The sequence below is a fragment of the Crassostrea angulata genome, chromosome 10 (assembly GCF_025612915.1).
Source record: "Crassostrea angulata isolate pt1a10 chromosome 10, ASM2561291v2, whole genome shotgun sequence".
Lineage (NCBI taxonomy): Eukaryota > Metazoa > Mollusca > Bivalvia > Ostreida > Ostreidae > Magallana > Magallana angulata.
In genome coordinates, this window is record NC_069120.1 from 29615827 (window position 1) to 29631543 (window position 15717).

General features: G+C 34.5%; 1 pseudogene; it reads right to left on the reverse strand.

Annotated features, from left to right (window-relative positions):
* Positions 1–1688: 1688 nt before the first annotated feature.
* On the reverse strand, positions 1689–15441 carry LOC128165925 (uncharacterized; annotated as a pseudogene).
* Positions 15442–15717: the final 276 nt, after the last annotated feature.

The following is a 15717-nucleotide window of genomic DNA, read 5'->3' on the forward strand; positions in this document are numbered from 1 at the left end:
TACAGAAGACCTGGTAAAAATTGAAATTTCATGTACTAGTTTTTCCGAAGGTTCAAGTGAGCTTATCTAATCACCTGTTGTCTATCTACCGTCCCTCTGTCTGTCAAACCTGGTATAACGCATTTGTATGGGAAAGGGATTCTAACTTGTTAAAATAAAGATCAAATCCCATTTTAAAAGGGAGATAATTGCGAAACAATGTAAATAGGGTGCATGTCTTTAAAAATATTCTAAAGAATCACTGCACTAGAAATTCCAAAATTTACACCAAAGCTTGTATATCAAATGAATATTTTAAATTGTTAAAATCATGACCGCCGGACCAATACTGGGGCCCAAATAGGGGTTAAAAGTTTAACATAGAAATATATAGGGAAAGTGTTTAATAAAATTCTATTAAGTCTATTTAAAATGAACTACAATGCTACAATTGTGAAATTCAATGCAAGCATCCTAAGATGATGTTGATTCGATATTGTTAAAATCTTGCAATCTCCCATGCAGAGTTGTCGTTCGTTCCTCTCTTCAGACAGTGAATGTATGAGCCGATGGTAGAGAGTGAAAATCTTGATGGCCGGACTATTACTGAGGCCCCAAGAGGGGTTAAAAGTTTAATTTATAATATAGAGGGGAAATTGTTAAAAATCTTCTTTTCAAGAACTACATTGCTACAATTTGTGAAATTCAAAGTAAGTATCCGAAGATGATGTAGATTCTAATTGTTAAAATTGTGACCCCCAGACGAATACTGGGACCCCAAGGGGTGCTTTCAGTTTTGCATAGAAATATATTGGTAATTTAAAAAAAAAATACTAATATCATTTTAATACAAGGAACTGTTGTTCAGGTGAGCAATGTGGGGTAATGGGCCTCTTGCTTATCTATAAAGGTAAAGTGCCTTTTTCCCATTATTTAGCCCACACCGTATTGGAAAGGAAAATTTGTTTTACTATAAATAGATATTTATTTTAAATTTTAATAATTTTTTAAAACCTAGGTAATGGTTTTATAAAAAGGAGTCTGTAACCACTAATTTGGCATAAATTCAGGAAACATGCATCAAGAAATGAATGTATAGAATTCTGTGCATAAAGTCGGTAGATATTATGAATTAATACAAGTTGACCATAGGCAATATTGGCCCCGCCCTAGGGTCTGAACCCTTGACTCGGGGCCCAAGTACTTCACAATTTTGGTATAAGGCTTCACATCGATATCATGCCAGTGCAAAGAAGATCTTTAAAATTTTGCACCTTTTTTTGCATATTATGCCCCGCCCATGAGGTGCCGGGGTGGTAAGATCATAGTTTTCACAATTTAGAGATTCCTCTTTTCCAAGAGATGCTTGGAACCGAAAATGGTAACAACTGGCCTTGTAGTTTTCTATACAAGTGTATGATTGTTGACGGGACGATCATGACGTATAACGCACGAAGACCAATTTGCACATCTACAGAAAAATTGACAAACGGGTCCGTTTGAAACGGTAAAATTTGATTTGCAACAGGCCATGTCCATAAAATGCGATATATGTATAGTATTTCCACAGTGTAAAGCGGAGTGGGTTACGATTGGTCATTGTCGCTCAAGTGAGCGATGTGGTCCAAAGGTTACTCGTTTGTTTGCGAGTTTTTGGAACTCGTTTTTAAAAATTGAAAAATGAGATGATTTAGATACTGTATTTTATTTCCAAACTTATCTATAATACATCTATTTACATCAACTACTGGTAGGTATTTTTTCATCTGTTAGGAAAATCGATTCCATAGTTCATTTGGATACTGACAAGATTCACTGAAATCTACACGATCCAGTAACACGATCAGTCCCTGAATATGAATGTACGTTTTCCTTCTTAAAATTTAAAACTAATTTGAAATGCATTTTAGCTAATAAAATGTGTAACTTAGTCTAAATAAATAAATTCTAATATCGTTCATTAATTATGTCTAAATGGTACTTCTAGCATCAAATTGCGTGGATTATTTCTTGATCGATCGAAACTGTAAAGCTACATTGAAAGGCTGAGCACGAACTTCACGGACTTGCACGGACTGCCCTCTGACTATTAGACTGTAGTTACCATGACAACATTCATGTATATAAAAAATGGCTGTTGTGGATTATATATCTTTCTGCAATGTGAGCTACCTTCATACCTGTATGAATGTATGAAACACCAACGAAAGCATTTTGTTATTGACGTATATATATATATACCATGATCGTATATTTTCACTCTAGATACTTGAATACAGACACAAGGTTGTTCCCTTGCCCAACAAGGAGATTGCTCTCTTTATCTACACATACTGCAACATTACAGTAGAGCTTATCCCCTGATACAGACAAAAGCCGACAGTCCTTGTCTAGTACAAGAACCGTTAGACTGTAACCATCACATACCAGGATGTGACCGAGGAGATCAGTACATATGGCATAGGGACTAAGGTTGTCTTGACCCAAGTAGGAGAACCTGTTTTGTCCCGATTCATTCACCACCACTACAGCTTTCTGGTCAAAGTCTGATGTACAGATATCACCATTGATGTTTTCTGTGACAAAGTGTGGATATTTGTAAAGGTCCTTGCCTCCTAAGCTCTTCTCTATGTTCTGTATTGCTTTCCCTGTCTTGGTGTATCTAGTGACTAGTGACTTTTGCCCCTACTCCCTTCTTAACCATCTCCACCAGTATGTCCCCGTTGATGTGGGAGGAGTGTATGCCAAGCGGTGTCCAGTATCCCGTGTTGGTGAATTCAGTAATTGTGTTATCCACTGCTATCCTCTTGACGACTTTGTCATTTACTTCCGTATAAATCATCTCCCCGTCCCGTGTAGTGGTGTGGAAACCTTCATAACTGCCACTGGTTTTCATCTCCGCGAACAGAAGTGGACTCCCCTGTAGATCTATATGGATGAGCATTCCTCTACTATCACTCACCCAGAATTTGCCCGACATATCAACCGTTATATGACATATATTGTCGACACCTGGTACTCTGAATTCCCTGAGCTTGGTGACAGAGGAAGCAAGAGACAGTGTTTGTTTCTCGTCAGATGTCCCCTTGTCTTGTTTCCTCTGTTTTTCTGTAAGTTTCAACTCTCTAAAGGCGACCTTCTCTCTGTTCTCTGGTTTATTGTCAAGATCACTAACACTACCCAGTAGTTTGGAGACATCCTCCCTGCTGTATTGACCAGCAGTAAATACTGGAGGGACTGGTTTGACCCTCTCTGGTAAGGGATGGGTTTTAGGAGTGGGTACAGAAACGACGTTTTTAATGTTTTTAGGAGATGGGTGACCATAGAATGATTCGATAAGACCATTGAGATAGTTGATGTAGTCATCTATGAATACTCTTTTAATAATTTTTTGTTTGTAAAAATTTTGACGTCAATTGATAGCTGTCTTGGTAGCTTCTTCCACACCAAAAATTATATTTTTTTATTAATGAATATTGCTATTAATTTGAAAATATTTTCTCTGAACTGAAAGCTGCAAAGAAAATTGAATTTCCCATTCATTTTGTGATTGGTTGCTATTTATACCTTGGCCCCGGCCTATAAATGAATGGTGTAACTGGCAACCAAAAAAAGAATGATGACGTAATTTGTTTAAGATTATGGAGAGGAACATATACACAACAGTGCTAAATTCCAATGTGGATATTGTTGTGATATTCTGATAGCTGTTTTTGTGATTTTTTATGTGTGAAATCAGAAGGCTGTCAAAAAAAAGGACATTTGGAATGCCTAGGACGAATGCCTTGATCAGTCGTAATACAGCAAGTGGTTGTGCAGGACTTATGAACTATGTGGTTTGAGCTTTGCTTACGGTAAACAGTGAACTTTTGTCCATATCCGTCTGTGCGCGTTGTGTCAATCCGTCTGTGCGCGTTGTGTCAATCAAACTACAATACTTGTTATTCTGCAGCAATAAATTGTCACTGATTGGTTGTGTACTTTTAGTCAAGTTTCATCATGATTTGTTCATCATATTTGTGTTTACATGTATGTGTTAAATTTAAAGATTATTAATTTTAACTGGTGTCCTTTATAAGCATGTTGAAATTCCAGTTTCAGGTCTCTAATATTATTAAAGTATACATTATATTTTTAATTCAATACTTATTTTGTGCATGTTACATTGAATAATATAATTTTTTTACTTCTGTAATATTGTGTAATCACAAACTGTTTTTTATTTTTGAAAGTCCAAATTTAATGTAATGCGAAATGTTATAGTCTTGTTGTAACCTTTTTGCATCTTAAAAAAAATAAAACTGTAATGGCAAAGATTTTTTTTCATTTTGGTTGTAGATTAATATAATATACGTGACTGCTTTACTGTATATACATTTATTATTTATAAATATTGCATATATTGTACCATTGATGCCAGAGCACAGAAAATGCATTGAACCTATATTTTTGCAATGTCATTTTTCTTATGCAAATGTATTGCGTTGTCGCAACAATATGTTGCAGCAAAACTTTTGCGGCAACATCTTTCTGGCAATCTCATTTGCATACGAAAAACGCTACTGCAGCAACATTGCCGCAATGTATTGCCAGAAAGGTGTTGTCGCAACAATATGTTGCAGCAAAACTTTTGCGGCAACATCTTTCTGGCAACATCTTTCTGGCAATAATGCCGCAATCTCATTTGCATACGAAAAACGCTACTGCAGCAACATTGCCGCAATGTATTGCCAGAATGTTGCTGCAGTATTGCTGCAATAATGCCAGAATGTGTTGCCAGAAGGTCAATATTTTGGTAAGGGTAGTTAAGATCAGCTATAGGAATTCATTATTGTGTTTTAAGTGGATTATCATTATGATGTTGACCAATTTAGGTAAGCATACAGGTAATACATGTAGCTGCAATAATGTAGCCCTCTCCCGATTTTTTTTTGGGGGGGGGGGGGGGAAGAGGGCTACAGTAAACATCAGAGAAAACATCAGAGAGGGATACATTATTGCAGCTAGTAATACATGTAGTAGCAGTAGCACAATATAATGAGATGCCAGCTGCATACATAAGTTCTACTTTCTAAATGTGATCTCCCTTTGACAGCATACTGTATCATCATCTTTTAATATTTAGATAAGCTTATCATCGTTACCTATCCTATCACATTTGTAAAGTTTCTGTCATTTTAGTTTCAAAAGTAATTTTTTACATTTGTCAGACTTGCACTATTGAGTTGACCCCATATTGACCCTGTATAAACAATTTCTTATTGAATTTGTGTATTACATGTAAGGAAGTGTAGACACTTATCATTTTTATATGATCGATCGAGTTATAATAGGAAGGAAAGAGTATTTCATTCTTAATGTATTATAATGCATCAAATACAATGTAGGTCATGACCTTATGGGACTACTCTGACCCCACGAAACAGGAAAATACAAAATATCTTCTAATGTCATTATGATGCATCAAATGGTGTAAAGTACATTAATGACCCCCAGGTGTTGTCTTTAAACCCCCCCCACCCACCCACCCACCCACCTTTATGAAATAGGAAATGATGATATACTGTATATTTTGTTAACTTCTGAGATCTGAGATCCTCATCCCTAACTATATAATTTATTCTTGCTCTTTGTGTCATTGCGCGTAAAAGTGTATGTACCGGTAGATTATGCCCCCTTGGAGACACCCTGACATTCTAGAACTAGAAATGATAATGTATTTTATCTTATTCATATGTTACAGTAGTGTTTGATCCATATGTGGGTAATTCCTAGCCTAATGATGTCACTGCTTTGTTTAGGAGACTTTACAATTGCCCCAAATAGGCGAATACACATGCATATAACATTTTGTTTTTATAAATCTTAAAAATTGAATTAAGCAATTTCCAAAATGTTAATGTGCATCAGGAGAGAAAAAGCAATCAAGTTCTAAATGATTTAAAATGTGCTACTGTACACATGTAAGAATGTATAAAGAAGACTGAATCTTTAGAACCAGGTTAGATTGGGGGGGGGGGTGAATGTGGAATATAAACATTTATAATTTGAATCATTTATTATTATTAATTTTAACTTGTCAATGAATACTAGTTATTGATCCCAATGTAGAAATATGACCTCTGATCATATCTCAATAGATCATTTGTCAATTATGCAAGGTGTAATGTAATTTTTTTTAAGAATAACATTTTTTACCTGTTTATAAAAGTTTTCAGACACCCAAATTATATTTTGATTTTAATAGATCATTCGACAATTTAGGGGGGGGGGGAGAACAGTTTATATTTGAGTTTGTTTAGGGGTGGGGGTTCCAAGTCATATATTTGACAATTTTTTAATGTAATTTAAAATAAGACTAAGCCATACTACAGTCATGAACATGAATAGTATAGAACAAAACACAAACTAATACATGTATATACATAGGAAGTATTACAAAACATAGATGATTGATCTATATCTGGGTTCTTAAATTGAATCATATATCATGTACATATGTAACATGTTTCTTTGTTCAAGATATTTCAGATTGTATATGTAGGTCATGATCCCAAGTGCTCTTCCTGAAATTATCAAATATCATAAAAACCATTGAGATCCCCACCTTAATCCAAAGATATTATTTCTTCCTTAGGTCATGGCACGTCAAATCATTATGGCATGTAAGTTAATAATTATGACCCAAAGGGATCATCCTGACCCCCTTAGAATCAAAAATTGTCAATTATCTTTAAATTATTGATGTTTGATGATCCTCTCTCTATTTAATCTTTATTATTAAGTCTCCCGAATGAAATTTGGAGACTTATTGTTTTTGTACGGTTCTTAATTAATACATGTATTATTATTCTTTGTCTTCTTTTTGTGCCTTCCCGCTCTGAACTTGTTTCTCAGAGATGGCTGAACAGAATTGTACAAAACTCTAGGATATGATAGGCCTGCATATCTAGTTGTGCACCCTGGTTTGATTTTTCTTATTTTGGGTTAGACAACCACTTTTCGGGGGGTGGGGGGTGTCAAAAGGGTGTGGGGTGTAACATTGAACCTTGTAGGAATATAAGAATCGTAGATTCTATTGTAAATGGTAACTTGAAAACGGACAAAGATAATAATATAGGGTTTTCATAATCATATATTGACTGTTACTGGCAATATATAGGGTTTATTAGATCTGAACCCTGGGGTCATCCCAACCCCCCCAGGAATTTGAAATTACCATATATCTCAGAAACTGTTATAATCATGACCCCTAAACCATATATATTCAGGTTTCTGATGTCAAGGGGCATCAAATGTTATGTAGGTCATGGGCCCTATGGGTGGTCCGGCATTAAACGGTATGTAGGTCATGGACCCGCGGGGGTGGTCATTACCTAGCTCCCTCAAACAGGAAGTATACGAATATCTCCAAAACAGTTGAGATCCCCACCCTTAACCATATATATTCTTGATCCTTAAAGGACATCAAAAGGTATGTAGGTAATGGGCCTCAGGGTTAACTTTAATTTTTTTAAACCGTAATGCACATCTATGGAACAGTTCCTATCATATCCCAAGAAATGATGTGTCTATCCATTAAATTATAAAAGAAGCTCTTGGATCTATGTTTTTTTTAGTGATAAATGTCAATTTTCTGCTACTCTTTGACTCCCTGGATGAAATTTACATGTTTAAAACCTTATTGCACATCTATAGGACAGCCCCAATTATATCCCAAGAGATGACATAGCTACTTCAAAAGTTGTAAGAGGAGTTCTGGGAACCATACTTTTTTTTGCAAAAAATGTCATTTTTTGTTGCCCACTGATCCCCTTAATAAAAAATAAAAATTGGGGAACCTGATCACACCTCAATATGACACCCCTAATCATATTCTAGATCATTTGGCTACTGCCAAAAAAAATGACGTTTTTGAAACCGTGCAGTTTTTTCTTGTTGAAAAAACGTCATTTTTCAGCCATTTAATGACCCCCAGGGCAAAATTGAAAATTCCTAAACCTTATTGCGCATCTATAGGATACTCTAAAACATATTCCAAAAGATGATTGTCTACTGTTGAAAATGTAGGAGGAGTTCGAGGAAGAAGGTTTTTTGTGAAAAACGTTATTTTTTACCAATTATTTGACCCCCAGGACTAACAGGGAATTTTTACAAAACAAAATGATACCCCAAATCAAACTCCAAGAGTTCAGTTTGCTGGTTTATAAGATGTAAGAGCAGTTTGAGAAAGTAAAACGTGACAGACGGACGGACGGACGGAACAGGGTAACAACAATATTCTTTAGAAAGTGCGGATATAATAAACAAGAGGCCCATGGGGCCACATCGCTCACCTGAGCAACAATGGGCGTTCAAAAGATATTGTGCCATATGACCCTCGGTAGAATAACAAAAAAATAAATATTGCAAAGTATTCGAATTTTACACTTATTTTTGCATACACGTAATCTTTGACATTGTACCTTCATTAAATATTGTTTTTACACAGAAAAAGAAAATCCTACGCAAGATATAGAACTAAATATTTGGTAGGGGTACACTGTTATATAACTTCTAATTCCCTGTATTTTCGTTCTCGCGTAAACTCGTGACTTTTATAATTTTACTCACACTTGATTGATGAATACACTGGAATGAAAAATGTTGTCACGTGACATGTTAAAGAGCTATAAAAATCAATGTTACCGTATTGACAGGCACATCACTCTAATTTACTATGGCCCACCCATTATTTTCATTTTTATTCAAAAATAACAAATGGCTACAAACCAGGATAATTTTGCGCTGTAATATTTTCATAGGAATAGCGATAATTCTTTTATCCCCGCAACAGAAATGTGTCAGAATTATGGAAACTGTTTTAACGATGTCGTTTTTATTTACTCACATTTCACATTATTAACTGTATAAAGAGGGGGCCCCAGAGAGTAGTTATATACAGCATATCATTCTTTATTTTTTTGTGTATAAGTATTTAACATACTCTTACTCATGTAGAATTTCTAATGATCAACCAAAATTTCAGTGTCAATCGTAGAATTATAAGCAAGATGAGCTCAAAATTTTGCTAGGTTTGAGTCATATTTTGTTCACATGAGTTTTCATTACATTCATGCAGCTTAAGATTTTTAACTTGGTATTTCCTATTCGGCATTTAAAATGAAAAAAAATGAATGACCTCAGATATGTGTACAATCATAGACTTGTGAGCAAATCTCTGTATCTTGCTTATAATTCGAAGCTTAACACTCAAATATGGTAAGTAAATAGAAATTGTAAACAATTAAACACAAGAAAGATGCACTATAACAAATAAAGAACACAATTTATTTTTCAAAATAAATCATATACATGTATATACCTACATATTTCCGTCAGCGATATTAAACTATCTAAACTGAATAAACTCGAGAAAATGCCGAGCATCTCAACAAAACATATTGCATTATTCTACCATAACGCAAAAATGATACCGAATTACCGATAGCCTGAATGAATTGCATTTTAGTTCTTTCTTAATATATCAGATGTTGCTTAATGTGCGCAGATAAACAGTTAGCTGTTTGATTTACCGAAGTCTCTGTTTGATTTGATACGTAAAAATCACGAAATACAGACGATAGTTCCCAGCTAGGTTACAAAGCATAAATAATGAAAACGAAACGAAAATCAGAACAAGCTAACACCAACGTCATGTGTGAAAACTGTCAATGCAAATCTGAAATATTTAGCCTCAATTTACTTCACAAAATCGGCACCAATATATTTTGCATGTTTCAAAAATTTCTCTTCATACGCGAACTGTTGCACAACAAGCAAATTCATCATAGTCAGATCGACCCTTTTTCGTATAATGTCATGGCTGCTTCAAACAAAGAACCTCGTTTTAGAATTATGGAATACGAGTCTTGGTAAAATGGGTATGCAAACCCGGGCCGTGGCAAAATAAAAGCCGAGGCAGATCGGCAATCGTCAATTCCAAATACGCATTATTTTGCAGCAATATTTACAGCGAATACAAATATACTGGTCCATCAAATGTCCTGACATTTTAATGAGATTGGCAGATTAATAACTGCCAATCTTTTGTTTTGCCCAGGCCAAATCTTGCCTACCCATTTTACCGGATTCCGAACCCGAATCTATTAAACTGATTGAAACACGCCTTTCCTTTATCATTATTTTCGTAATAACTCAGATTTGAAACAGAATTAGCACTTAATTTTTGCAATTTATATTTTCCTTCCCATAAGAATTGTTCATGCTAAATTACGTTGAATTTGTCTCAGTAGTTCTTGAGAAGAAGATTTTTTAAAATGCCCCCCCCCCCCTTTTTTTTTTTTTTTTTTTACAGTTTTGAGGTTTTCTCCGCTTTCAATGAAAATTTTTCTTTCATTTCTGCAATTTATATTCATCTTTCGATATGAATGCTTTGAGCCAAATTTGGTTGAATTTGTTTAAAGCTATACACGCTATAATTTGCGTCCATTTTGAAAGACAGTGAAAACGCATGTGTTTGTCTACTTATAAAAGTTATCCTTAATCTGTAAATTACAAGGGTGAATTCCATCTCGTTACAAAGATATAGATTTTTAATTGTTTATTTTCCTGCCAGGAAAATATACCTTTTCATGAATATTGATGAAGGAAGAGCAAACCGACCTCATTGCGCATGTCCGCGGAGAACTAGGTGGTCGTTATTGTTTGCCTAATTAAATATCCAACTTGATTTTTGATATGCTTAACAGTTGTTAATTTGAAATACATACATGTATAATGAGTAAAATACGCTTGCCATTCACGATACCCTTACTTCTGCTCAGGTGAGCTAAAAACATTGAGGCGGGGCACTTTCAGAAAGACAACAGGGATGAGAATCTAAAAATTAATTTTATTTAGCCTAACAGAGAAGTCTCGGTTTAGGGTTTAAGGTGGTATGGGAAACTTCCATATTGTGACGTTGAGGTACTTCTGATCGAAATAAACAATAGAATCAAGCATAATTTGATAAACTTTTCTTTCCCAGAATTGTTACCTAACGGTGTAGCACAATGGGTTAGAGCATCACCTACGAATCTTGAATTCATGAGTTTGAATCCTGCCGAGACTTTAAAAGTTTAAATTTAAAACATTTTTTTATGGTCAGATATTGTAAAATTTAAATTTTTTAAAATGGTTGGTGAAGGTATTTTGATTATAGTATCCACATTAATATCACAAGGTGTCCTAAACCACTGTAATACTACAAAATAAAATGTCAAAATGCAAATGTGGGACTCTACAACAGGTCCATCTAAGGGCTATGGTTAGGTGAACCGCCGACATCAAGGCCTATTGGCCTCTTGTTGGGTGTGGGATATAGGAGTGGGTGGTGGTATTGCTGTTACATTTATAAATTTATGCAAAACTATGTCTGTTATCTTTTTTTGACCCACCAATTAATCCAATTTTATAGCAAAAAGTATTGAAAAACAACTACCGGTAATAAAAAAAATCCCAGACATACACATAACCTTAAATTTTACCTGATATTGATTGTTACAAAGCAGATGTGGATTTTTTTTTTGTTAGGACAGGTACTCACTCTCCTCCAATGTTTAATCAATACAAAATTAAACCTTTTGTGTTAAATATATTATGAGGGCTCCTATGCTATATTGTCACACTATAAATTATACAGAAGTTGATAAAGATTTTTCGAGAGCTAGGATACAAAGCGCATGCGCATGAATCATTTTAGAATGGACCATCTAAGGGCTATGGTTAAGTAAACCGCCCACATCTAGGCCTATTGGCCTCTTGTTAGGTGTGGGATAGGAGTGGGTGGTGGTATTGCTGTTACATTTATAAATTAATGCAAAAATATGTCTGTTATCTTTTTTTGACCCACCAATTAATCCAATTTTATAGCAAAACGTATTGAAAAACAACTACCGGTAATAAAAAAAATCCCAGACATACACATAACCTTAAATTTTACCTGATATTGATTGTTACAAAGCAGATGTGGAATTTTTTTGTTAGGACAGGTACTCACTCTCCTCCAATGTTTAATCAATACAAAATTAAACCTTTTGTCTAAGAAATATTATGAGGGCTCCTATGTTATATTATTACACCATAAATGATTCAGAAGTTGATATAGATTTTTCGAGAGCAGCAGCATATAGTACCTTATAGAGGTGGAGGTATAGGTGATGACGTAATTATTAGGGTCTCCTAAGGGTTTTTTTAGAACAGTGCATTTATAGAGGTCGTTTCAGATTGGCTGTTTTAGAGAGGTTGTATTATAGAGGTGATTTTTCAATACTATTTTTAGAAAAGGTAGCAATATAGAGGTCGTGTTTTCATTGGAGGATTGAATATAGAGGTGGTGACGAAGTTACTATTGAGGCCATATAGAGGGGTACTTTTTAGAACAGTAAATTTATAGAGTGTTTTGGAGTGCATTGAAAAAAGATGAGAAAAATCCCAAAACGTGGACATTGAATGAGAGTCGTTGGTTTGACAATAAGAAAGTTTGTATTAAAGATTTTAGAGAAGTGACCCGAAACGGCTACGATTTTGCTGACAGCTGGGGAACTAAAAATATTTTATTAAAACGTAGAGTTATGCCCCAGTGAGCGCCTGATATGAAACACGATGAATGCAAGACAGACAAAGTTATCAATGAAAAAAGTTCAGTTTGACAATAAGATCCACACTCTGTTAGTTCCATACGAAGATAGGAAAGGTGAATGGATGAAATATGCCATCGATAGAGCTCATTTTAGGAGAAGAATTCAACAGACAGAAATGATATTGTTACCGATTATGAATAAGATAATAAAGTTATCAAAGGGCAAGTGAACTTAGACGATGTACTGTTTGGTTTTTTAAATTAGTGAATGAAACATTTTGACTGTTACAAATAAATCTGAGTTTTTATATGCGGGTCAATGTTATTGTTCCCGCTAAGGAGACCCAAGAGGGTGGCACTACCGCCGCCGCCGCCAGTCCCACAAAAGGCACCCACCTACCGCCACCGCCAGTCCCACCAAGGGCACCCAGGAGGGTGACACTACCGCCGCCGCCGCCGCTAGCACCACCAAAGGCACCCACCGCCACCACTAGTCCCCAAAAGAGCACCCAGGAGGGTGGCACCACCACCACCGCCAGTCCTTTGTCTGGCCCTATATGGATCCTCTATTACGTTCAAGAAGTGGGAATTTGAAAAAACGTATTCCTGATGTTGAAAAGATTTGAGATCTACTTTAAGACTAAATCAAAAGTTCTGCGAGGATTGCGAAAATCATCAGAATCAAATGGGCTTTTTGCAATGTTTAAGTTGTGAAATCTGAAAGGCTGGATGGCCTATCAGAATGTGAAAAAACAGATAGTCATTGTGTTCAAAAAACACTTCAAGTGTTCCAGAACTTTGTTATTTAACTATTTTAAGTTTTTTTTTTAATAAATTTATCTTTATTGACTTTTTAAAATTTTTATTAAGTTATAAGAAAGAAGTGTGTATTTAAAAGACACTTTTTAACTTTCGTAACCTCTTTTTATTATGGATTGTTAAAAAGTGCAGTACAAATGATAGCATAGAATGCAATAAAAAAAGGATGAGAAACACCCCAAAACGTTGACTTGAATGAGAATCGTTGGTTTGACAATAAGAAAGATTTTAGAGAAGTGACCCGAAACGGTTACGATTTTGCTGACAGCTGGGGAACGAACGAAATTTTATTAAAACGTAGAGTTATGACCCAGTGAGCGCCTGATATGAAACACGAAGATAGGAAAGGTGAATGGATGAATTATGCCATTGATAGAGCCCGTTTTAGGAAAAGAGTTCAACAGAAAAATAATTTTTTTTTTACCGATATTAAATAAAGTTATTAAAGGTCAACTGAACTTAGATAAAAAAAAAATGTTTATTTTAGTGAAACTTTTCGACTGTAAAATCTGACGCGTATTGATTTGATATATAAAGTTTACTTTGACTCTTTTTTTCAAGAGAGGATGGAAGAATATAAAAAGTGAGTGTAGACTAAAAAATATTTTTAAACAATTACGAACTTTTTCGAAAAGATGTTTTTCTGTTACATCGATATAAAAGTGTAACCTTTTACTTTGATAGATTAAAAAAATAATTAAGAACAATTATTTAACGATATACATTTTGCTAAAAAATTATTTATAAGAAAGTTTTTGGAGGGTTTACAATAATGTGACGGTATAATAGGTGCATAGATATTTTTTGGTTAAGAAAAGTATTTTTGTTGTTGTTTTTTAAAATACAAAATCATCTTTTTTCATTACTTTTTATAGGTTTCATATAAATACTTTGCTTGAAATATCATTAATGACATAAAAATACTTTTAAGTAAGTAAAAAGATCAAAATAAGTCTCTACATTATGGAAAATTTTCTATGAACTAAAAAAAAAAATTTTGATAAATACATTCAACAAATTTCAGTTGAAAGATTTTTAAAATAAACTATATTTAATGTCTTTAGTTTTTTTTACTCAAGTGTATTGAAAACATAAAGTTATCTTTATCTTACAGATGTATAATAATGTATTTTTGTTGTTTTTTTTAAATAAAAAGTCATCTTTTCATTAGTTTTTAAAGTTTTCATATAAATATTTTGCTTGAAATATCATTAATGACATAAAAACATGTATATTTTATTGTTTCAAATGGCGTTTTTGGAATTGTATATATAAACGATGATTTTTTTTTCACACTAGTTTCTTTCTACATTGGCCTTTAATAAAGAAAAAGTAAAATTTATAAGTGTTATTCTTTTCTTTCAGTAATGAATTATTTTCATACACATTTCATATATTAGGTTGTAGAACATGAAAATAGATAAATATATTGGTCTGGTTTATCAACTTTTAATGTACACGCTTTGTTAAAACTTGAGCCACTTTATGTTTGTTTTAGTCACTGTTTTTTTCTTTGGAGGTTGATAGTTAGGAGGCGCTCCGTTTGTTTGTTTTTTAACCACATATCCACTACCGCTCTGTTCTTCGGAACGTTTCATCATTTCCTTATTGTGGATGAAAGATGTTGGAGTTTGAATGTCCATCAATGCTTGATAAAATTGTCTATATCCGGTAGGAGTTCCTTTTGAATAAGGGGTCAGCGCATCTTTCAGCAAATCGGTGATATGCGAGCCTTCGATGACGCCGTCTTTGTAAATCAAATTTCCATTGTCTTTCCAAGACAATACGTCACCGCCGTACTGAGATAAGAATTTAAGAAATCCTTTGGCTTTATTTTGATATTTAATTAGAATAAAGTGTTCCAAGATTTCGAGAACGTGCATCTGAGTGGGAATATCTTTGTCAGTGAGTGCGTCCTTCTCCGTCTCCAAGATTGTCTCCATACTCTTCGGGGGATGATCCTCCCGTTGAATCAGTTTTTGGTATTTTTCTTTTGGAACGAGTATTAGTTCTTGAGCCATTTTGAAAAAGATGTAGTGCAGGTTTGATCAGACGAGGTATGATGCTCTGATGCTTTAACAAAAGCTTTTTACGTTGAGACTTGTTCACTGTTCTGCTCACAAGGGTACTTATGACATTTTTGTATGGATACAGAGTTTCTATGTACTGCTTAGAGACCGGAATGGTCCCCTTGTAAACATTAAACATCACCTCGCACAAAATCTGCATTTGAAATGGTGTCATGGTCGACAACAGTGCTCGTCGCTGTTTCGTGCTCGTAGTGTATAACAGATCCA